This window comes from Crinia signifera, chromosome 4 (genome assembly GCF_055691185.1).
Source record: "Crinia signifera chromosome 4, ASM5569118v1, whole genome shotgun sequence".
Lineage (NCBI taxonomy): Eukaryota > Metazoa > Chordata > Amphibia > Anura > Myobatrachidae > Crinia > Crinia signifera.
The window spans coordinates 148,043,844-148,067,897 of NC_139220.1; the positions used below are offsets into that span (position 1 = coordinate 148,043,844).

At 42.5% G+C, this 24,054-nt stretch overlaps 1 protein-coding gene across 1 annotated transcript in view; it reads right to left on the reverse strand.

Moving 5' to 3' along the window:
• IMMP2L (inner mitochondrial membrane peptidase subunit 2) overlaps positions 1–24,054 on the reverse strand; it is a 990,168-nt gene that overhangs the window by 469,965 nt on the left and 496,149 nt on the right. The window lies entirely within an intron of this gene.

The window sequence follows — 24,054 nt, forward strand, 5'->3', positions numbered from 1 at the left end:
ATATGATAAACACATGCATGATAAATCATATTGTACATTACTAAGCAAGACCTGGCACGGAGGGAAAGATGAGACTGCTCATGCATTACTCAACAGTGAGCTCAACCAATGGAACTTTCTTCATTTAGTTCTGCTACTAAGCATACTCCATAAACATGTAGAGCGTGAAGCAGCAACAAGTAAGGCCAGGAAAAGATGCCACACAGACAGTACAGCCATTGCTGGATGGAATATTTGTAAGCAAAATAAACTAAACAAATTTTCATTAGAATTGTTAAATATGATGAAACTGAAAATAAGCCAGGATGTAAAAGGAACAGTACACATGCCGTTGCTGTTGTGGAATAATGTTGCACTCATCTAAAGTACTTTGTATCAATGATGTACAATTTGTGAAATACTGCAGCTGCCTCACCGCTAGAACAGCTGAGGGAACACTTAGAAATGTTCTCCCTGAGTAGAAGTAACATAATGGCTGTTTTGACTGCTGTAAACATACGTGGGGATTCAGAGCAGAGCTGTATAGAGGAATAGGAAGATTGGCACTTTTGGGGAAGCCATTGAACCACACATTTTTATGGACTGCAACTGGTCACCTTACTCCAGTGTTTTTCAACCACTGTGCCTTTAGCTGTTCTCAAGTGTGCCCCCAGATCTGGAGATGCCCAAACCAGTTTACAGCCACCACCAGTTCAACTGTTATTTACTGGTCTCTTTTCATGTATTTTATTTGTATTACCTGTGTGATTGTTTTTTTTTTATATAGGGGCCAATAGGTTTCTTTTTTCCTGTGGGGGCCAATGTGTTTTGCCCTGTGGGGATCTCATGGTGTGCCTTGGCAATTTTAAAATCGTATTTAGTGTGCCGCAAGGTAAAACGGTTGAAAATCACTGCCTTACTCATATAGAGGGTTTCTACCCAAACTCAGTAGTTAATCACTTGAGACAGCAGAAACTAAAGGTAAATGTTGGAAAAAAATCCAGGTGATGATAGTAGAGATGGTTATTGTAGCTGAGCTGTGCCCACATGTCTAGTTACCATTAATGTTGCATAGGATGGTTTATTATAACAAGAGGTAGGATAATCTTATTTTCGGCATCACCCTACTAATTGAACTATTTATGTTCCAGGAAAGTGAGTTAAAAAAAAGTTTAAGACCAGCTACTACTAAATAAATGTAACATACAGCGTGGTTGTGCCCATTGTTGACATGGGAAGGTAAAAGTCACCAAGTTGGTGTGGTCAGGATGTTGCAGTTGTGAACAGTGACACATGGGAGGTACAGTAGGAGCTGGGACTGAATTTTTGTGCTCCCCTCTAAGGGGGGCAAAGTCTATTCATATATCTGTGCAGGAGGAGCTGTTGTTGAAGAGAGGAAACAGTCTGGGTGGGTATAAGGAACCTGCTATAGGGGAGAGTCCTTATGTGTTATATGCCCTAAACTAAAGAAGTGAGTGGATAGTGCAGAGCCAGAGTAAAATGGTAATTCAATGTGATAATCCTGCAAAGAACCAGGCTGGCACAGGTTTGTGAGTAATAACTGGGCAATAATCAGTTTAGACAATACAAATAAAACCTGGATGCAGTATGTCAAGTTCTGTGCTGGAGGGCAGTGGCAAGCGGTTAGGTCAGTGACTGGTGAGGCGCCTGTCAAGGCTCCTGCACTGACAGTGCCGTCAGAACGTTCTTGGCTGGCAAGCTGCCCCTTGTCTGCCCCCCCTCCCCGTTCTGACTGACAACCCTGCGCACCAGTGCTGCTACTGCTATACAGCAATGACAGTGACAGCCGGATGCAGTCACTGTCACTGCTGAATCTGCTGCTCGTTCCCAGTGCCCAATCACATCAACTTCAGTGACAGGGGCATACTTTCATATTGCCTGAAAGCACAACCCTGTCACTGAATCCCTCCCAGCAGCCCCACAGTGGTGCGCATACTCTGCATGTGAAAAAGGGCTCCTGGGTCCCAGGAATTCCTTCTATTGCAAAGGGACGATCCTTTGTGCATTTCTAGGTACATACCAGCATTAATAATGCCGGTACAGTATGTACCCATTAAGTGGCGAGTTGTACTGCTTTGCAGATAAGATTCATAGCGCATCCCGCCCGACTATATTGCCACAGATGTACCAGTGTGACATATACAATTAATTATTTCCATATCATTATGTTTATATCTTATTATTACATTTGTGCTACTAAAATGCAAATTGGAGCAAAAAATATATTTGACACAAGATGCATGGGACCTTTTAGAGTATTATCTTATATGGTCAAATTCTTCATTACATTTAGACTATACAATGTTTCATGGTCCATATAGTGTTCATGATAGATCGACTCTAGGTTGACAGTCATAAGGTCAACCACTATTGATCAACAGGGTCAAAAGGTGGACAGGGTCCAAAGGTTGACAGGGTCAACATGAAAATAGTCAACAGGGTCAAAGGGTCGACATGCATTTTTTAACAAAATTTTGAGCCAACATGTGCCGACAGGCAGTGTTTCATACCCTACCATCAACTACAGTGTAGAGGGAGAATATAATAGTGTGCCAAGCGCAGCGAGGCACCGAGCCTGATGCATGTCAACCTATGTCGACACAGATACCAAAAACGCATGTCAACATTTTTCCATGTCAACATTTTACACGCAGACCTTTTGACTATGTCGACCTTTTGTCTGTCGACCTTTGGACCCTGTTAACCATTAGAGGTCGACCATATGACTGTAGACTTAGATGTTGTAGAGCTAATATACCATAACCTTTCAAAACACATGCAGTTACTCTTTCTTGCCTGGGGAGTCGATCTCTGCTTTGGTTCTATCCAGAACAGTCTAGTCTGTATTGAGATACATGCCTCAATGTGATAAAGCAGGGCCGGACTGACCATCTGGCATTGGCAAATGCCAAAAGGGTCGATGGCTTTGTGGGCCTATTTTATGCAGCCAGTTCTGATAACTTTCAGCAGCAGCACTGAAGCGAGTCCACCGCCTCCTGGGGTCACTGTGCTCAGCGCGTCATTTGCATATGACGTCATGATGCGGCCGTACCTGAGCCGATTTGCGAAGCCATCCAGTCTGAGCAGCCAGCGCGGGTGGGAAGAGCTGAGGGGGCCGGACCGTCCACATGACTCATACTACGCATTAATTTCTCGTTGGTGGGAGAGACTGCCCGGCACCACAGCGGGGTGCTATTTAAGCAGAGGCAGAGCTAGTCACGTGTAGTCGGATCCATCCTGGCCTGCCTGATGTGCCACAGTGCGAGTAAGTATCCTGCTCTTTTTTGGCTAGTCCCGAATCCTGCCCCTGCCCCTACCCTGCGCACCTCTGACTTGCAGTATATCTGTTGCCTGTGGCTGCTGCAACCCATACTGCAGTCTGCAGTGCAGACTCAGTGAGACCTCATTGCAAAGACAATTTGTCTGAGACCAGGTAAATTTGCACCCAGCCTATAGCCAGCAGCAATAATTGCCATGGTCGATTAGTTTATGTAGTTAACTTAAACCACTGTACCAGACTGCTTGCTACCTTGTAATAGCCTAATAGGGGTCATTTGTAATTCTGCAGTAGGCAAAAAAAAGTTAAATTATATAGAGTGAAAGGGATGGTCATTGTGTGATGGCCCCCCGAAAGTGTTATTCAGGAATCACGAGCCTCATCAGGAGGACCCTGAAAGGCTGATCATGTATTAAGCATATTTCCATTCCATGAACCAGGAATAATTACTTAAATAGATGCACAAATGCATAATGTGTAATGGGCATAACTGATTGTGTCATAGTCTGTAATGGGCATCACGGTGTGTGCCACCATGTGTAATGGGCATTACGGTGTGTTCCATGATGTGTAATGGGCATTGTACTTTATTTCATTCAGTGAAACCTAGCACAGACACTATTTACTGTGTTTTTATTATTTGTTTCGTTAAATGTTTGAGTTTTTATGTACTTTCCAATTATTGTGCTCTGCATAACAAGGGAAATGATCAGGGTGGGCAGGAGATCTCATAAGCATGGTCCAAAGCTTCATGTTGGTCTATACCCACAATGCCTCATCAGCGTGCCACAATATCATGAATGGAGGTCACAAGCAGGTGGGCCTGTGGGGCCACAGAAGATGGGCTTGTATGGTAAAAACATATTTGGTCCTAGTCCGGCCCTGTGATAAAGTCATCACAGTGGAGAGCAACACCCCAGATAGGAAAAGGAAACTGCATGGCTTTTGAAGGGAGCAAGGTGCTAGAATTAACACTATCCATGATAATAAGCATCTTAAAAATGTAATATTGTTATAATGTTATTTTTGTACTCCCTTTATAGTGCTATTTACAACAAATCTATTCTTTTTATCATTTCAAACGGCACATTTGAGTGCACGGTATGTTATTTTTACCTACATGTGTGCTGTCCTGGAGAGAAATTTTATATTAGGTTTACTGTTGATGCTGCAGTGAGTGTGCGTGTTTTCTACTGATAAATGTGATATGTGTGTAGATGTGACTGAATGTGTCCCTCAGTGTGGCTTCCGAGTTCCAGCTTTTACAGTATGTCAGTCATTTTTGGTAACAAGTGAGTCTTATTTCAATGTCCATATATTTTAGTTTTTTTTTTAATAAACTATTAAGTAAAAAAAATATAGGTCAATACAAATTTTTATTTTATTACTGCAGTGAATACCACATTTAAAAATAGTACTCTGAAAGTAATCTCCTTATACAATGAATTCAATTAAAGACTAGTTGATTCTGCGAGAGCTTGTCAGCATTTTGAAAATCGCTTTATATAATCCTAAGAAATTTTAATTAAATTAAACTTTGTTTTCTTAGCAAACTTAAAAACTCTTTTAATCAAAACAATGCAAATGAAAAACAAAAATATATGGACACGTGCCTCTTGATTCGGAGGACATGATGGTGCGATTATTACAGAATTGCCTCATCTTGGCCATGTCCCCATTACATGGACCTATGCTAAAAGTGCATTGTGAACACTAGTAATTAGCTACATCTCTGATTCTGGAACTCAAAACACCCAAAAAGAAAAAGTAATAGTAGTTTATTTATAAGGCGCCACAAAGTGTCCACATTGCCGTACATAGCAAACAACAAAAAAAAAATTACAAGGTAACTTGCAGGGTCTGTTGATAAAACACAGAATAAATAGGGGTATAGCTGGTAGAACTAAAATCAGCATCAATTCTGAAGTAGGTGTCGAATTTGTCGAGGAGACTGAAGATGAAGTAAAGGAAGTGAAGAACAGGGCAGGAGCACAGGTGAGGTAAAGAGGTAGGGTGAGTATGTGAGGAAGGAGGGTCCTACTCATAAGAGTTAACAGACTAAAAGGTGGTGGGTGGACCAACGAAAAACAATAGGATAAGTAGGAAGGGATGGGAATGGATGGAGGGGTAGGGTAGGCAGGATAGGAGGAGTGAAAGAGTAAGTATCTTTAGGCAGGGGCGAATTTGGGGGTCAGGCCGCCCCTAGGCACAACATTTTTGTGCCCCCCCCCCCCCCCCATTTTAATGTAATCATATGTATATACATTGTTATTTATATATTCCATTAAAATTTTACTGTAGCCCACCTTAATATTTTTTTAAGCACTCTGGACTGCTCACGGTACAGAGGACCCTGAGGGAGGGAGGCACTTATTAGTACAGTGATTAGCACAGTGTCTCCGTCAGTCTCTCTCCGGCTCACACACTGTGACTAACAACTGAGCGCAGGGGGGGATCTGCGTGCCACTCAGCTCAGCTGTTGGATACACAATAGAATTGGCTACTCTACACACACAATAGACTGTGTGTGTAGAGTAGCCAATCGGCAGGAGCCGGCAGCAGTGAGCCTGAGCCATTTCTGTAAGCGCATGGGGGACCGTCGGACCCAGCCACTAAGCGGTGATGTAATGTGCATGGCAGAGTGGGTGGGCAGTGGCGAGTGACGAGCGGCGCTGCCGTCGACATATGATAATTCATGTCTGCGGCGGCGTCACTCGCCGCTGCCCTCCTGCTGTGCCATGCTGCTATTTAACTGAATGTCAGCCTGCCTGCTGCCCTTAATTGGTGCCGCCCTGAGGCCGGTGCCTCACGGGCCTAGGCACAAATCCAGCCCTGTCTTTAGGGTGCACGGAGGAGCAAATGGCTCTTGGATATATGAATAAGCAGCCATTTTTATGAGATTTAATAAAAGCTAATGCATAATGATCATTTGATCCTCAGGGCACTCTAAAGATACTTACTTTTTCCTTTTATGTGTTTTAGGTCTGTATATAAGTAGTGAGTAGCACCTCCCATATGAGCAATAGTGGAGGATATTTTTTCCTATAATTTACGAAAATAGGACTCAAGTGATTTTTGGACTGGTGCGGGATTCTTTCTTCGTGTTGTCCACTTATTTTGGAACTCTGCTGGAGGGAACATTTTGTGGAAGTATGGCTCTCATATGTATCAAGCACTAGGTTATGTGCAGACATGACCCCCTACAAAAATATGTATTAATTACATTAATTGTTTATAAGATGGGGATTGGCTGCACATACACAAACCAGTGGTTCCCAAATGTTTGAATCACGGCACCCTACAGCAGTGGTTCTCAACCTCGGTCCCCCAACAGTTCATGTTTTTCGGGGTCTCCACACAGAAATCACAGGTGAAATAATTAGCTCCACTTGTGATCTCTTAAAATGTTAGTGAATGATGACTGCACCTGTGCAACTACCAGGTGACCTGGAAAACGTGCACTATATGGGGGGGTTGGGGACCGAGGTTGAGAACTACTGCCCTAGAGCATCAAAAAAAAATTCAAGGCACCTCTAGGCCAAATGTTTATTATTGAGAGATTCAGAAAAAAATATTACATTACATAATTGTGTTTATATGTCATCATCAGGGTCAGTTATATGGTGAGGGACAATATTTGGTATGGTTTGTCCACATGTGCATGTGTCCCCTGCAAGTGTCCTGAGTCACCCCAGCGTGCCACGGCACACAGTTTGGGAACCACTATCTTAAACTATTCATGAAACCATTTTAAACAATAAAGTAAATGTATGAACTGCAGATAAGACCTAAATAATCCACAGACAGTTCTAGGAACACAAGCGAAGAGTAAAGGTGCATACACCATATGTATACAGATTGCAATGCCGATATGTGACCCCAAGGATTTGGCATCACAAGAAAAAAAATGGACTGTATACAATATAGTCAAATTTGACTTGCCCATAATCTAGTGTTCAATTGTAGCCTAAATCTTAAAGTGCGGAGAGCGGGAGCGGCTGGAGCAGCAGCAGTGAGTACTGCTTTCAATCTCATTTAGATAGTCCAACCCATGACTCTGCCCCCTTTTGTGCTATGCCCGCTGGCCAAGCCCCCTACTTTCTGTAGCTGGCTGCCCTCTCCCGGAGAGGGCAGCTGAAAAGTCGGCAACCCTGCTTTATATGCAGATACAACCAGGTAAAACGAAGACATTTCAAATATTTTTTGATCATGCATCACTAATGAAGTCCTATATTTGTGTTTACTGGTTATTTTTGTATATTGTTAAAAAAAAGTCTTTATAAATGCTGTCAAAAAAGATAGAGGTAAATACATTGTCTGTTCTCTTGCATTTCACTTCCCACATTGTAATGCAACCCAACAGAAGATGTTTGATTATTGACAGATGATACAGCAGGGATTCAAATTAACTGTGGATGACACAACACAGCTTTTAAAGCTCAAAATGGGTTTGAAGATCGTGGCCAGTAAGCCCACTTGCCAGCCATGTGCTTCTAACACATGTTGCTTTGAATGGAATTGTTAAGAAACAGACACAGGCTGAAAGGAATCGGCGTTAAAGATGAAAAGAAACAAAATATGACACTACAGGTGCGCCTATTCATTTCTGGCCCCAGAATGCCTACATGCTCTAAAAACATTATGTGGGTTGTGATTATGTTCTAAATCACATATGTGCATCTTTTTATGACACACATCTGCTCAGAAATGTTTGTAACATGACAATTAAGCTGATAAAAAAAAGCACTAGGAAAGATAAAGAAAAGCTAACAACTTTTTCACTGTGTGGGAGGACATGCCAGCTTTTCCTTATTATCACTCGTTGTAGAATAGAAATCATAGTTATGAATTTCATTCCTTTCACATGTTAAGCCTCTTTTAGACATTAGCATATATAAGGCTGTTTTTGCCTGTACATTTAAAATGTAACAAAATCAAATTTTGCCTAATTAAATGTCACCATTCCACGCACATTTAATATATCAATCAGGGCTCTACAAATTTCTTTAAAATGTAGGAGCCAGGATGAAAATGTAGATATATTATTAATAGGGACAGCGCGCACCAAAAATTTACTCACGCCAGAATGCCCATTACATATACCACACACAGTAATGTCCATTACACATTTATACCAAACATCATAATGCTCATTACACAATATGCCACACACTGCAATGCATATTAGATATAATACCACATGCTGTAATTACATATTATGCCACATAAGTTCTGCTTACCTACATGCTCCTTGCTATAGGTTTCATTCTTGATGCCAGGGGTTAACATGCTCTGCCAGGGGTAAGGTGATGAGAGAGAGAGAGAGTGGGGAGGGTGGGCAGAGAAGGCAGGTATCAGCACCGGGGAGCAGGAGTGAGTGGTCCATGCTGAAAGAAAGCTCCGGCAGCAGCGGCAGGTGCCCCGGGTAGTAGAGCTCAGACAGCAGCAGAGGGTGGTCCATGGAACAGGAGAGCTCCAGGCAGCAGACCCTGGGGATCAGAGCTCTGGCAGCAGCACCGGGTGGCCTGGGCAGTAGGCCCTGGGGATCAGAGCTCCAGTAGCAGCAGCGGGTGGTCCGGGGAGTTGTCTCCAGGAATATGCAGCACTTAGGCAGGTCACATGGGTAGGTCCCCCTGTATTTCGAGGATAAAAATATTGCTCAATATAACGCGTTTCCCCACCTCCGTGTCTATCTAATGAAGCCGCTGAGTCCCCATGGAGGCAGGGAAACACGTTATATTGAGCAATACTTTCATCCTCGAAATACAGGAGGACCTACCCATGTGACCTGCCTAAGTGCTGCATATTCCTGGAGACAACTGTCATTTATACTAAAGAGAAGGAGCCCGGGCTTCCAAGGAATACTAAACGGGACTGCTGCAAATAAATTACTAATGAAAGCACAAAACCAGGGACACAGTGCAGGTACAGGGAGGATACCTCCCTTTCTTTTATTTTTATTTTATATTTTGGATTTTTATTTTTTTATGTCTGGCCAGAAAAAATACAGTGGGAGAAGGTCTCTCATATAGAAGAGTACAAACATCCTCCATCCACCTTGTAGTGAGTGAAAACTTATGATTGTAATTAAACAGCAGCTTTTTCTCATACAATACTGTGAACTTTTTAAACATAATATGGCAGACTATCCTTTTTTCATATTTTAATAATTTTGTCTATAATAATAAAACATTGCGTTACCAAACAGAGTTATGTTGCTAGGTCCATAAGCATTAGGTCAACATGGGTTAGGTCAACACAGTCATTAATTTGACACAAGAACTAGGTAGTTTCATGTGATGGGAACGCGGTAATACATTTCAGTGTCCCTGTCTACATGAGGGTAAAAAAAGAGCAAAAACCCATGTTGACCTTTTGACTGTCTACCTTCCCCATGTCGACCTAATGCTTGTGTAGACCTTCAGGTATCATTTATTACTCTCGAAAAGATCTTCTATATTTCATAAATGTAGGGTTGTTCCTAGCACTAGTAGATGAAGTACTTGAAGCTGAGATCACAATGAACCTTCATTTCCCAATTAGAAACCAACATAAATGCAGACAGAACATGGCTTGCTTGATCAGCATTATTTCAAAGCATAACTTTGATCCATCATTTCTTCAAACATAAAATATTGCTAATTAGTATAATTGTAGATTCCATTCAAATATTAGTTGAAATCATTACTTAAAGCTCAGAAATTATACTCTAAACTTACCCTTAGACACCATTGTATGAGAATTGTCATTCTGACTGTCACACAGCCAAAGCCTCAAAAAATCAATAATCATAAAATGGCTACAGAATATAATAACCACCCTATATACATAATGCAGACGGTGATTTAGAGCAGCACATAAGTTTTCAATCTTGCGCCTAGGCAAATATGCAGCAAGACCGGTGGATGCGGATGTCGGTAAGAGATGACTGCACTTCAAATCAGTTCTGTTGCCTTCCTCCCACATAATTATCTCTCACAAATGTAAAACACTTAACAATTTGTGAAGGCAGTGTTAAATTACAAGGTGGAACCAAGGAGTATCATCATACCAAGGACGTGGTTGTTTTGAAGATAAGCTAGAAAAACATCCGATCTGATGCGATGCGATGTCATTTTTCACTGAAATTACAGACATGAGTTGAAATCATGTAAAACGCACCTCAAATGTCATTTTTCACACTGTACCACCCCCACTATCAACGCCAACCCGAAGCATGGCGAGCGCAGCGAGCCCGCGAGGGGCTGCGGTACGCGTCCTACGACCTTTTCATACCCCCACTATCCAGAAAAGAAAGTGTGGCGAGCACAGCGAGCCACCGAGCCCGAAGCGTGGCGAGCGCAGCGAAGGGACGCGGATACCTTCACAGGTATCCGTGTCCCCTCGCGGGCTTCACAGGTATCCGTGTCCGCTCACCACGCTTCGGGCTCAGTGGCTCGCTGCGCTCGCCACACTTTCTATTCTCAACTCCACGCCGACGTGGATAGTGGGGGTATGAAAAGGTTGTAGGACGCGTACCGCCACCCCTTGCAGGCTCGCTGCGCTCGCCACGCTTTGGGTTGGCGTTGATAGTGGGGGTGGTACAGTGTGAAAAATGACATTTGGGGTGCGTTTTACATGATTTCAACTCATGTCCATAATTTCTGTGAAAAATGACATCGCATTGCATCGCATTGCATCGCATCAGATCGCATGCGATCTGATGCGATGCGATTTTTCCCTGTACGATGCACATCGTGGGAGCCGTGATTGTACACAAGTATCAATAATTCAGATTAAGAATTTTTATGGGGGCATAGTTTAAGTAAGTGGTACAATATGGAACGAGCACAGGATTGCTCAATCTAGCAGAAATCAATTTTGTTGACTTGCCATCCATAAAACAGATTCTTAAAATTGTGAAATTATAGTGAACCACCAGGAACAGTGTTAATACAGCGCTACAGAATAGATTTAATTTTCCCATTGTTGCCTGGGGAATATTAAGCACAGATAGAAATCTGTAGTGGAATTTGTCAGATTAGCTTGTAAGTATCTTTAAGATAGTGACACATGGACCTATGAGATACATGGCAATCATATACCCGTATTCTGCTCCTATCAGCTTTGGGATTCCTGAGTTCCAGTAATAACCATTAGGTGTTGGGTTCATCGTGTGTTGCACTCAGGAAACATGGCAGAGTGAAGAACTGGGCTGCCAGGTCAGAAAATCTGTATACCGTATGAAATGACTAAATGTACAGTATACTAATAAAGTCCCTGTCATACAGGACCCACTTATGCTTTATAAATCCTGAATGCAAGATGTATCTTATATACAGTATATGAAAAAATATGTATACAAAATCCAGCAAATTGATGTCTATCCTGTAAGGATACAAGTGGGCATTACCTGGGAACGCACTTACTACTATTTAAGAGTATACTGTAAATGTAGACTTAAAGGTGGCATCTTTTTTTTTTTGTTAAACTTAATATTTAGTTATTTTTAAAGTAGGGATGAACTTTTTAGGATCCTAGAGATCCGAACCCCCCGAACTTACCTGATCTGAGGACTTCGATGGGGCGCCACCAAAACAAGGCTGAATGTCATCTTACCGCTGTCGAATTCTCGCGAGACCTGGGGATATATTAGTTCCCGGCGCTCGCCCCAAGGATATATTAGTTCCCGGCGCTCGCCCCGGGGATATATTAGTTCCCGGCGCTCGCCCCATTTTCAAACAGGCTGGTGATTTCAGACAGCATGGATGTGTCTGCTGAGGAGGTGAGGGGGAAACCTGCTGGGGGGGGGGGGGGGCGGAATTTTTGCTAGTGCTACAGAGGGGGCTGCATTATTTTAATTAAATAAAAAAATGTAAAGCAACAAAAAAAAGAAGTTTTTTTTAAGTACTGCTGCCAGTGCCCACCATAAGTCCAGGGTGCCCGCATGTGTGCTGCATCAGTGCAGGGGTGCCCGCATGTGTACTGTATCTGTCCAGGGGTGCCCACATGTGTGCTGTATCAGTCCAGGGGTGCCCGCATGTGTGCCCCCTTGTTTCCTGTAACCATAGGTGTGCGCAGCCCATTTTTTTAGGGGGTGCACCATTGGAGGGGCGTGTATCACCGCCTACTGGGCGTGTCTATGAATGCCTATTTGGCATCAATGCAAAGTAAATAGGTGACTTATTTATGTATATGCACTTCAGAATTAATTATTCCCCCACACATATACTAGATAAGGGACAGTGCACACCTTAGGCGTGCTGCAAAAATTAACACTGTAATGCCTATTACACATAATGCCACACACCGGTATGCCCATTACGCCACACAACGTAATGCCCATTATACGTTCTACCAAACACTGTACTGCCCATTACACGTTGCACCTCACAATGTGATGCCCATTACACATTGTGCATCACACTGTGATGCCCATTACACATTACGCCTCGCACTCTGATGCCCCTTACATGTTACACCACAGACCATGATGCCTATTACGCCTCACCGTGATGCCCATAACACATTATTTCACACACTGTGATTGATGCTCATTACACATTATTTGACACACTTTGCCCATTACATATTATGCCACACACCGTAATGCCTATTACATAGTATGCCACTTAAATGCTGCTTACCTAGATGCTCGATGCTAGGAGTTACATGCTTTATGCCAGGGGATTCATGCTTGTTGCCATGGGGATTTCATGCTTGTTGCCCAAGGGGGATTAAATGCTCGTCGCCCAGGGGAATTACATGCTCATTGGCCAGCGGGGGATTACATGATCATTGACCAGGTGGGGGTTACATGCTCATTGGCCAGGGGACACACAGTGCCCCGGGAGACACAGTCGCAGACACAATCACGGACACTGAACTATGTACCAGAGCGGGATCATTTGAGCTGGACCTGCTGGGATTATCTGAGAAAGCTCTTTGCTGGTGGCACAATCCAACCATGATCTGCTCCGGCCCAGGGCATGGAATGCTATCACATCGGTTAAACACTCCAGCTCCCTGGTGGCCAACTGCCCACCAACAACAACAATGCTGTATGGAAAGTGCTAAGAAATTATATATGAAACAAACAGGAAGCATTTCACTGTAGATTTCAAATACAGCCACATATACTGTATAACATGCCTCTGTCATCCATCCATATATATATACACACACACAGCACATACATATATATGCAGCCAAACACAGCCTCTATCAATGTCATATACATACATATCTAAGCATACACACAGACACATACAGTATATATATATATATATATATATATATATATATAACAAGATGAAAAAGGGGCGCCAATAGTGTAGTATTGTCAAATCAACAATATATATATTGGTTAAAAATGCGATATATCACTAGTACATTCTGCGTACCATAAAAGTCCTCATTGGTGGACTTAAAACCACATGGTGTAAAACAATCCACAATGTCAATATTGCAGGAACAATTTGTGCTTTTAGCGGAACACTCATGGATACCACAGCAAGGTCTCCCCCGTTAGCGGCACTTCCAGAGGTGGTATCCAACTGACGTGATTCTGAAAGCAGGTGACGCGAGCCGACAAGCCGCTGTGCTGACCGCCGGATTCCTCTGGAAGTGCCGCTAGCGGGGGAGACCTTGCTGTGGTATCCGTGAGTGTTCCGCTAAAAGCACAAATTGTTCCTGCAATATTGCCAGTGTGGATTGTTTTACACCATGTGGTTTTAAGTCCACCACTGAGGACTTTTTTGGTACGCAGAATGTACTAGTGATATATCGCATTTTTAACCAATAAATATGTTGTTGATTTGACAATACTACACTATTGGGCACCCCTTTTTCATCTTGTTTGTTGTAGATTGCAGTGGCGTTGTCTCACGGGGACTGAGACTGAAAAGGGGAGCTGCGGTTCAAAGATTTTTGGAGCAAGTGTCTTTTTGGACTCAAATCCCCAGTATTTGTGGTATTCTAATTAAAAGGTGTCAGCGCACCTTTTCCTGCCTGTGTTAGATATAGATATATATATATATATGCACATACATATATACACACACACATATATATATATATTTACACACTTCTAACCATATAAGACCTCTGTCAAGCATACACATTTTCACCCACCCCGAGTACCATTCCACAACAGTGAAGAGCATTTCACCGTTGGCGTGGGGGCTTACTGCTCCTTGCTGCTGCCACCACTGTCCTGAATGCAAACGCACACTGCTCCATGTTGCTCCTCAGCGCCGCTGGCATGTTTCATGCTGGTGCACGTAAGGACAGGAGTCACAGGACAGGTGGGCAGACGGCTGCTGGTGCCTGATGAATGCGGGCTACTTCTCCCCTTCCCACCTCCCGATAACCGGGGACATATTTTTTAGAAGGTGCCGGGAGAAGAAGGCTGCTGGGCGGGCGGGCTGCAGGGCTACCTGGGTGGGCGGGCAGCACCACTGGCCAGCAGCCAGCTATCCCGGCCGAGCCGCATCATCACTACTGCTACCCAACTGGTGCTCCAACCTTGTGGGGGGGTGCCTGTGCATTAGGAGGTGCCTTTGCACCCCGGCACCCCCGTGCGCATGCCTATGCCTGTAACAGTCCTGGGGTGCCCGCATGTGTGCCGTATAATTCCAGGGGTGCCCCCATGTGTCCCGTATCAGACCAGGGGAGCTGCCCTTTTATTTTATTTTTATAAAAATAAGGGTTTTTTTGGTTGTTTTTTTACTGCAAGGGCTGTTGAATGCTCTGTAGTCCAGGGGTGAGCCAAGAGTGCTGTATAATTCATGGGGTGTTGTTAAGTCTGCCGTATAATTCCATGTGTGCTGCTCTTTTTTAATTAAAAGAATACACATTTTTATTTTTACTACAGGAATATGTCTGCCGTATAATTCCATGCCTGCCGTCATGTGTGCCGTATCAGTCCAGGGTTGCCACCATCTGTGCCGTATAATTCCATGTGTGCTCTATCAAGTCAGGGATGCCCAAATGTGTGACACATAATTCCTGGGGTGAGCCAAGTGTGTCATATAATTCATGGGTTGCTACAAAGTCTGCTGTTCAATTCATGGGGTGCTGCTAAGTGTGCCGTCACAGTCCAGGGGTGATGCTAAGTGTGCCGTATCAGTCCAGGGGTGAGCCAGGTGCGCTGTATAATTTATAGGGTGCTGCTAAGTCTGCTGTATGAATCCAGGAGTGCTTCCATTTTTTTATTTAAAGAATAACTATTTTTACTGCAGGAAAGTCACAATGTGTGCCGTATATTTCCATGTGTGCGGTGTCAGTCCACGGGTTCCGCCATCTGTGCCGTATAATACCATGTGTACCGTCATGTGTGCTGTATCAGGTGAGGGGTGCCACCATCTGTGCCATATAATTTTCTGGGGTGCTGCCAAGTGTGCCATATCAGTAAAGGGGAGATGCTAAGTGTGCCATATCAGTTCAGGGGTGCTATTAAGTGTGCCGTATCAGTCTAGTGTTTGTGCTGCCCACTTGTGTCGCTTATCAAAGTTATCCAACTACTTCCGTGAAACCTTTTGGCCTAAAAACAATATTGTGAGGTGTTCAGAATAGACTGGAAATGAGTGGCGATGAATGCTATTGAGGTTAATAATAGCGTAGGAGAAAAAAAAAATCAGAACCCAAAACCAAAACGTTGAGGGGGTGTTTTGGCAAAACCCAGTAGAACCCAAAACCTGAAGGTAATCAGAACCCAAATCCCAAAACGTGAAAAGTGGCCGGGTGTACATCCCTATTTTAAAGCCAGTACCAGATCACTATGCTTAACCCTTTGTAGTCCTATAGATGCCAAATTCTGTGATTGTATTACCTGAAATGATACAGTTTTCTTTAAGCACAATAAACAAAGCTAAATTATATTTTTAGTTTAGAGGGAAAATCAATGTCAAAATCTGTAGCCTTGGAATTACTCTTTTGGTGAAAAGACAGAAATGTTAGATTTTGGCACCTAATGGGGTAAGACCACATATTCAGCTGTATCTGCCTTTTTTTTTCTAAATACATCAATCCTTCAGAGGTCACAAAATAATTTGTAGGGTCAATGCCCTCTATTACTTCTGTGTTAAGAGTCTGAGAGCAGACAGAAATATCTCAATCATAAAGGAGAGGTTTATATTTAATCTGCTGGAGTAAAAAAAAAACATTTTTCTTACAATTATTATAAACATCTTCATTGCTCTACTGTGAATATGTTAGGAGTGGGTGTGAACAAATCTTATTCATCACTTGATGTATATTTAATTGTATGATACAAAAATAAGTGCCATGATCTTTTTTTTTTATTCATTTAATAATTATATGGTTGTCAGCAGCAAAGACTTGGATTCCCTGCTGTTTACAAAGATAGTCTTCACAGGATTGGATTAATGATTTGATAAATGCACCTGTCATCACATTATTTTTTTTAAATAGATAAATACTGTATATCCATCTTCTGAAAAAAATGTTCCACTAGAGGGTAGTAATGCAATAAGACATATTGTGCTTTGTTGTGTATGACAGGTTAATAGGACATCCAATTGCTTATATCAGTGGTTCCCAAACTTTTTTGAATCATGGCACCCTAGACCAGTGATTTTCAACCACTGTGCCGTGGCACAATAGTGTGCTGTTCTCAAGTGTGCCCCCAGATCTAGAGATGCCCAAACCAGTTTACAGCCACCACCAGTTTAATTGTTATTTAGTGGTCTCTTCTTTGTTACCTGTGGGAACAAATGTGATGGTTTTTGATATGGGGGCCAATAGGTTTGTTTTTTTCCTGTGGGGGCCAATGTGTTTTGCCCTTTGTGGATCTCATGATGTGCCTTGGCAATTTTAAAATCTTATTTAGTGTGCCGCAAGGTAAAAAGGTTGAAAATCACTTCCCTAGAGCAGTGGATCCCAACCCTGGTCCTCCAGTACCCCCAACAGTGCACGTTTTACAGGTCTCCACACAAAATCACAGGCAAAATAATTAGCTCCACCTGTGGATCTTTTAAAATGTGTCTGCATAATGAGTGCACCTGCTGGGTGACCTGGAAAACGTGCACTGTTGGGGGTACTTGAGGACCAGGGTTGGGAATCACTGCACTAGAGCATCAAAATATTTTCAAGGCACCCCTAGGCCAAATGCTTCTTATAAACACAATGCACTTAATTTAATATATTTTCTAGTCAATTTCTTTATATGTCACAGTTATCTGGTGAGGGACAGGATTTGCTTGTTTGTCCACAGATATTATGATTGACAGCCTCTAGCACTGGTTTTGCCTGGTACATTGACCATAAATAATATACATTGATCTTGGTCCACCAACCCAAGGCACCCCTGCAAGTTTCCTCCTGAGGCAACCCAGGGTGCCAAGGCACACAGTTTGGGAACCACTGGCTTATATAGTTAACAAATAAGCCTTAGAATGTCCAAAACTAATTGGACTAACTCACACATGTACAAAGAAGAAAGGGTGAACATGGTCTGTGTCGCACTCATTGCTACAGTTCTATATACATAATATGAAAAATCTACAAAACCAGAAATGAAACCACAAGTCATCATCCTTGGCTGTCTCAGATTGCTGAACAGAAAATGTGTAAGAGTATCGCAAAGTATATGACATGAGGAAAAATGGAAAAAAAATATACAGTGCAGTGGTTTTAGAAGCAATCTGTATTTTCAGGTAAAAGGTGAAAATCCACATTAATTATATGTATTTTTTTTAAATAGTAAAAGTAACAAATTGGTGTACCATAGTCACACTCATGTTGAGCAGGTTCTATACATGAAGGAAATTTGATGGATCACTCCAGGGCCGGATTAAGGGCCTCATAGGCCTGGCGCTCAATATGTTCAAGGGCTTATTATGAGAAGTGGAAGAGGTGAGGCCAAATATGGTATATTAGAGCTACAGTGTCTAGGTCCACAGTTAACAGGTTGACATGGTCAAAAAAGTCAACAAGAGTTTTTCATGTTTTTTTATGTCTATTTCAATATGGACACCATCAGAGCCGGCCCTAGCCTAAATGACGCCCTAGGCAAGATTTTGGCTGGTGCCCCCTAGCAACGCCACTAGTTCCGCCTCTGACCCTGCTCCCCTTTCCCAGCACCATCAACCCTCATCATAGCAGTCATCATTTTGGTGCCCCTACCCGCAATATTTTAAATAGAAACAGTGCACACATTCGGTACGCAGCCCAAACACGGGTGTGTTCTTGCTGGGAAGGGGCATGGCCACCCAATAGTACCCACAATTCAAATTATGCCACACAGTAGTGCAACTTTATTCACATTATATCATGCGATGGTGTCCCTTATTCACGTTACATAACACAGTAGTACCACTTTACCTTATGTACATTACTCCTCACATTATTCACATTATACCCTTAGAAAAAAATCCTGAGAAAATATTTTATTTTAAGCACCTCCATGGCCACACTGCAACCCAGCACAAAGCAGTGTGTGCTGGGCAGAGGAGAAGAGCTGCAGCTGCTGCTGCTGTCACTTAAGGAGAGGGGGCCCGGGGCCCCCACTGGGCCCTTCCATCAGACTTTGGCCTGGGTAATTTGTACCCCCTACCCCTTTCTCTCGGTACCCCTGATAATGCCACACAGTAATGCCCCTAACACATGACACACATTATTAATGTCCTTATATCAATAATGCCCCTTACACATATGTTGCACATTATTAATGCCCTTATACACATGACACACCTAATGTCCATTACACATATGTTGCACATAATTAATGCCCTTATACACATAGGCCCTTATTCAGATCTGATCGCAGTACAAATTTGTTTGGAAAATGGGCAAAACCATGTGCACTGCAGGTGGGGCAGATGTAACATGTGCAGAGAGAGTTAAATTTGGGTGGGGTGTGTTGAAACGTAAAATCTAAATTGCAGTGTAAAAATAATGCAGCCAGTATTTACCCTGCACAGAAACAAAATAACTCACGCAAATCTAACTCTGTCTGCACATGTTACATCTGCCCCACCTGCAGTGCACATGGTTTTGCCCATTTTCCAAACAAATTTGTACTGCGATCAGATCTGAATAAAGGCCATAATGCCTGTTACACATATGTCGCACATTATTAATGCATTTATACATGACACACATAATGCCCCTTACACATATGCCGAACACTATTGCACAACCAACCCACCCCCAGACAGCACTCGCACAGCCGCTAACACTGTGACCTCTGCCTCTGCTTGGATACAGATGTTTCCTCATACATCTTGCCTCAATAAGCCATGCAGCTCCTGGCCAGTTCTGCTAACGTTGGGTGCATTTTTTGCTGAAAATTCGTCTTATTTGCATTGTTATGACCAGCACACACACGGAGCTTCCGATGATTAAAATGATATGTGGCATGCCTATATTCTGTGTGCGACTGTGGCTGTACCTGCATAGAGAATGCTATGTTACAGTGATCTCCATGAATACACTATTTCATATGCAGATACAGGCTGTATCCAAATGCCACTCACACACAGAATATAGGCATGTTGCATATCATTTTAATCAGCAGAAGCTGTTGATGCCCCTAGGCATTCCAAATGCCCTAGGCAATTGCCTAGTTTGCCTATACCTAAGGCCGGCTCTGGACACCATATATGTCTCGTGTCTGCTGGCCTGCTTTTGGCAGTGTGCCTTGCTGCGCTCTCCACATTATTGTGATCTAACTCTATGGCCACGTGAATGATCGTGTGTTGCTTACAAAAAAAACCCTCAAACACCTCATGTCAACCTTTGTTGAATATTTGACCATGTCGACCTAGAGACACTGTAGATCTACAGTACTGAATGGATACTAGTGAGGCCAATGTCATGTAGGCATGTGGAACCTATACACTCGCCAATGTCTCCCTAACTCCCTAAAGTGTGAGTTCTTAGAAGTCAGAGATGTTGCCCATAACGACCAATCAGTTGAAGGAGCTAGATAATCTGACCCTGGATCACTCACTCTAAGGTATCTGGTCTTAACATTCTCCATGGAGGGCATCAGTAATAGTTACATGCATATGAGAGCAAGCGACATGTATTTGAAACACGACGTGATTGTGGCTCAAGTTCCAGACCCCTCCCCTTTTGGAGGAGACGTTGCTTCAAGTTCTTAATGGACAGAATCCCAACACTCTTTAGTGGAGAGAGTGGGCACTCTGTTTTAAGTCAAAGAATCAAAATAATAAGAGTTGTAGCATATCTTTGTGTGGGAGATCGATAAGGAATATCCATCCGCATTTTGTCCATCAGAATTCATCAAGGGGTTTCAAGGTACTCAGAACAACCACAGCCTCTACGTGTGCACTACTACCCTTTGTACCTAAAATAATGTATCTCCAATCTTAGGCTGGGTACACACGGGGTGATTAGGGTCTAATATCGCGGGCACCGGCGATATATCGCCGTGTGGGCGCTCCTGTTTTCTCCCCCGTAGTTATCGCTAGTCGCAGGAACATGCGCCTGGACCAGCTGATTTCCACTGCCGGGCTTCCCCGGCAGTTTATTTTTCATCAGCGACCATCTGTGGTTGCTGATGCAAATGGGACACTGAGCGATATATCGCTCATCGTGAGTGATATATCGCTCATCGTGAGTGATATGTCGCTCTGCGATATATCCCCCTGTGTGTACGGGGCTTAAGGGTTATAAAATGATCCCACTAAAATCATAACTGGTCAAACTTGACTTCAATGCATAAAAAAAAAAAAAAACTAAATATGAATACTGTATATTTGAAATCACATAATAAAACACAGTATAAAGCCTGAAATAATAATTAAATCAGATACTCAAGAGATTATGTATAATTATAGTTCTACAAAAACTGATAAAGTCCCAAATATAAATGTTATACAGGTCTTGTCATATCTATTTTAGTTTATTTTTTTATATGGGTTAGTGTGGACTCCGATCTTAAATTGCTCAATAAGGGCGGATTAGCGTTGGATGAATAACCAAATGAACATCAATTACACTGTTCAATAATCAAACATGTTTTCAATTGAAGGACTCCAGAAAACAATTGCAGCCCTCTTAATTAACATGCAGTCTGTCTACACATTAAATACAATAGATTTAGATAGCTGTAAGCCCAGTATGAATAGAGCAATGAATACATAAGAACTGCATTTATCATACAACAGTCATTAAACAAAATTAGATTTTATTTTTGCAGGTTTGAAAAAGACAACCCTAATCCAATCCCTTCATACAATATAGATTGATTTAGTGTTAAACATCAGTATGGTGCAAGGCACAGTTATGCAAGCTACAGATTGCATGTCCTTAATGAAAACCTAAGTGTAGGTGTGTTTATAGAAGGAAGATCAATACACAGAATTAGAACACTACTTGTTTGCAGACAGAAACAAATATCCATCACTAAGATCATTAATGTGAAGACTCCATAATTGTAGACCTCAAGTGTGCATAGTAGGTAACAAAGTGTTGAGGTAAACTTACTAAATATTGTTTTGTTTGGAACTGGACCATTGAGAGAATCTGAGAACACGTGTAATAAAACGAATATCTGTTTTATCAGCAAGTGAGAAATATTCTGTTGCTGAAATAGCCATACATTAGGCCGGATTCTGAGATGGGAGCAAAGTAAAAGTAAAAAAAAAAAAAGAGCTAGTAACTGTTCCCCCTGACAAAACCAAGATTGCAAATCAAATGTGCAGCGAGATATAAGGTGCGTACACACGTACAGATTTTCTGTCTGATCTATCTGGTGGGAACAAAAACCTGGAAATGTTTGGGAGCATATGACCATCAAAAAAATGTTCCTGCTATGTGTATTATGATGTTGTGTATCTTATATTATATGCCAGATTGTTTGATGCAACTATGATGGTGCAGTTCTCACTTTGTCCCCTTCCACCAGACTTGGTTTTAACACGCTGGAGGGCTCGCGTTGACTGGCGCGCCAGGTCCCGTCTCTAGACGGGACGTCACTGCCCGGCATTGGGTGTCATGGTGATTGAGTACGCTTGTTTGAGCGGGTTACCATGACGCCTGTAGGCTGGTGGCGGCGCTTTATGACGTGGAGAAGGGAGCGCGGGAAACGTGAACCTAGCGTACACGCTGGTGCAGGGATATAAGGTGAGTGTATGTTGTGTGTCATTGTGCCTGATGACGATTTGCCATTAAAATCGAAACGTTGCTGTCTACTCCTGCATTCGTGAGTCTTTTGTCCTGAACCGGATGCTGCTGTCACTGTGTTCGCGCAGTTGGAGGATATATATATATATTTTGTGATCAGTCGGCACTTGCTTTCATAAAGTTGTCGGCGGTGCAGCGCATAAATATAAATGGTATACACAGGCAACTCCAGCACTCATCTCAAAAAAATCTCACAGCATCAGGTTTGCAGATTGCAACGTTTCGAGCCTTTATTTGCCCCGTCGTCAGGCAGTACAGTACTTATGTTGTATTGGCTACGGGACCATTGCTTTAACACGTTGGTTTGTGTTTGTATACGCTATTTTTAGTTAATGATTTTCCCAGCGGACTTGGACGATTTGTTTCAGTTTATTTTTATTGACTCTCTGCCTGAGTGACAATATACAGTTGACGTTGGCCATTTGCAAGAGCATGTACTGTACTGTACAATATATCCATCTGCCGCTAAACGCTCTACAGGACTAGATTAGTGGAGCATTAGCCACCCAGATTTGGAGATGTATATTGGGAGATAAATTGTGGGGATCCAGGAATGCCTAGGTTGGGGTAGGGTTATACAGATTGGGGGTGGTGGGGGTCGAGATTTTGATAGGCTTAGGGTGGGATTGGGTTTAGCGGGGAGATATGGGTATAGTATATTTAGGATAGTAATGAGCTCCTGGAGGATGACAAGTTACTGTTTACCTCTCCTTATGGGGTTGCAGTATGCTTCCAAGTGTTAATATTCCAAAGTTGTTCTCCTATTTTTCCTGTTTTAAAATGCTTGGTTGGTGTCTTTGGCCAATTGTGTTTCACTTAAACTGACAAAGGGGGTCGATACATTTTCATTTACCCTATATATTTTTATTACTTCATGTACATTCCTATTATTGCTCTATTCTACAGTATATGCCATGTACTTATATTGTCTCCGTCAGGGCTTTATTGTTTGTTTAGAAATTATTATCTTTTCTGATTGATAAACTCACAAAACAATTACTCAATTTAAAAAAAAAAGCTCAGATGGTGAGGCTGATGGATATCGGAACTGCTGGTGACAGCATGCCCACTGATGGGCCACTGCTGCAGTAAAATTAAACACACATTTAATTAGCCAAATAAGCACTCTTATTCACCTAACATGTTTAATTAATATAGAACTGTTTTTCATACAATTGCTGAGGTTTTAAACAGTATATTCTGTAGCTTTGCTATCTGCTGCCAGAGCTACTGTAAGGTCAGGGCTTCTGCACCCAACCATTAGCACCAGGTCTGCAGTACAATAAGGAAATGATGGTGGAATTTAATTTTCTGCTTGCTAACAATTTTGACTATGAGGACGTTACTTTTTCATGTCAGAATAAACTGAGCAGCTCATCTATTATGTTGCCACTCTGTAGTGGCAATTAAAAGAATAACTATCGTTGAGTTGGGTGCAGGATTCCGGCAGTGAGGATGCTGGTGGGCAGAGTACAGACACCCGACTGCCTTAAATATAGACAGGAGCATGGTACTCATCTATCCCTAAACACCCCCCCTGAAGCTTAACCATCCACAGCATATATATTATGAATCCTGGCTGCCAGGATTCCAGTGCCGGTATTCTGACTGCCAGGCAGAGC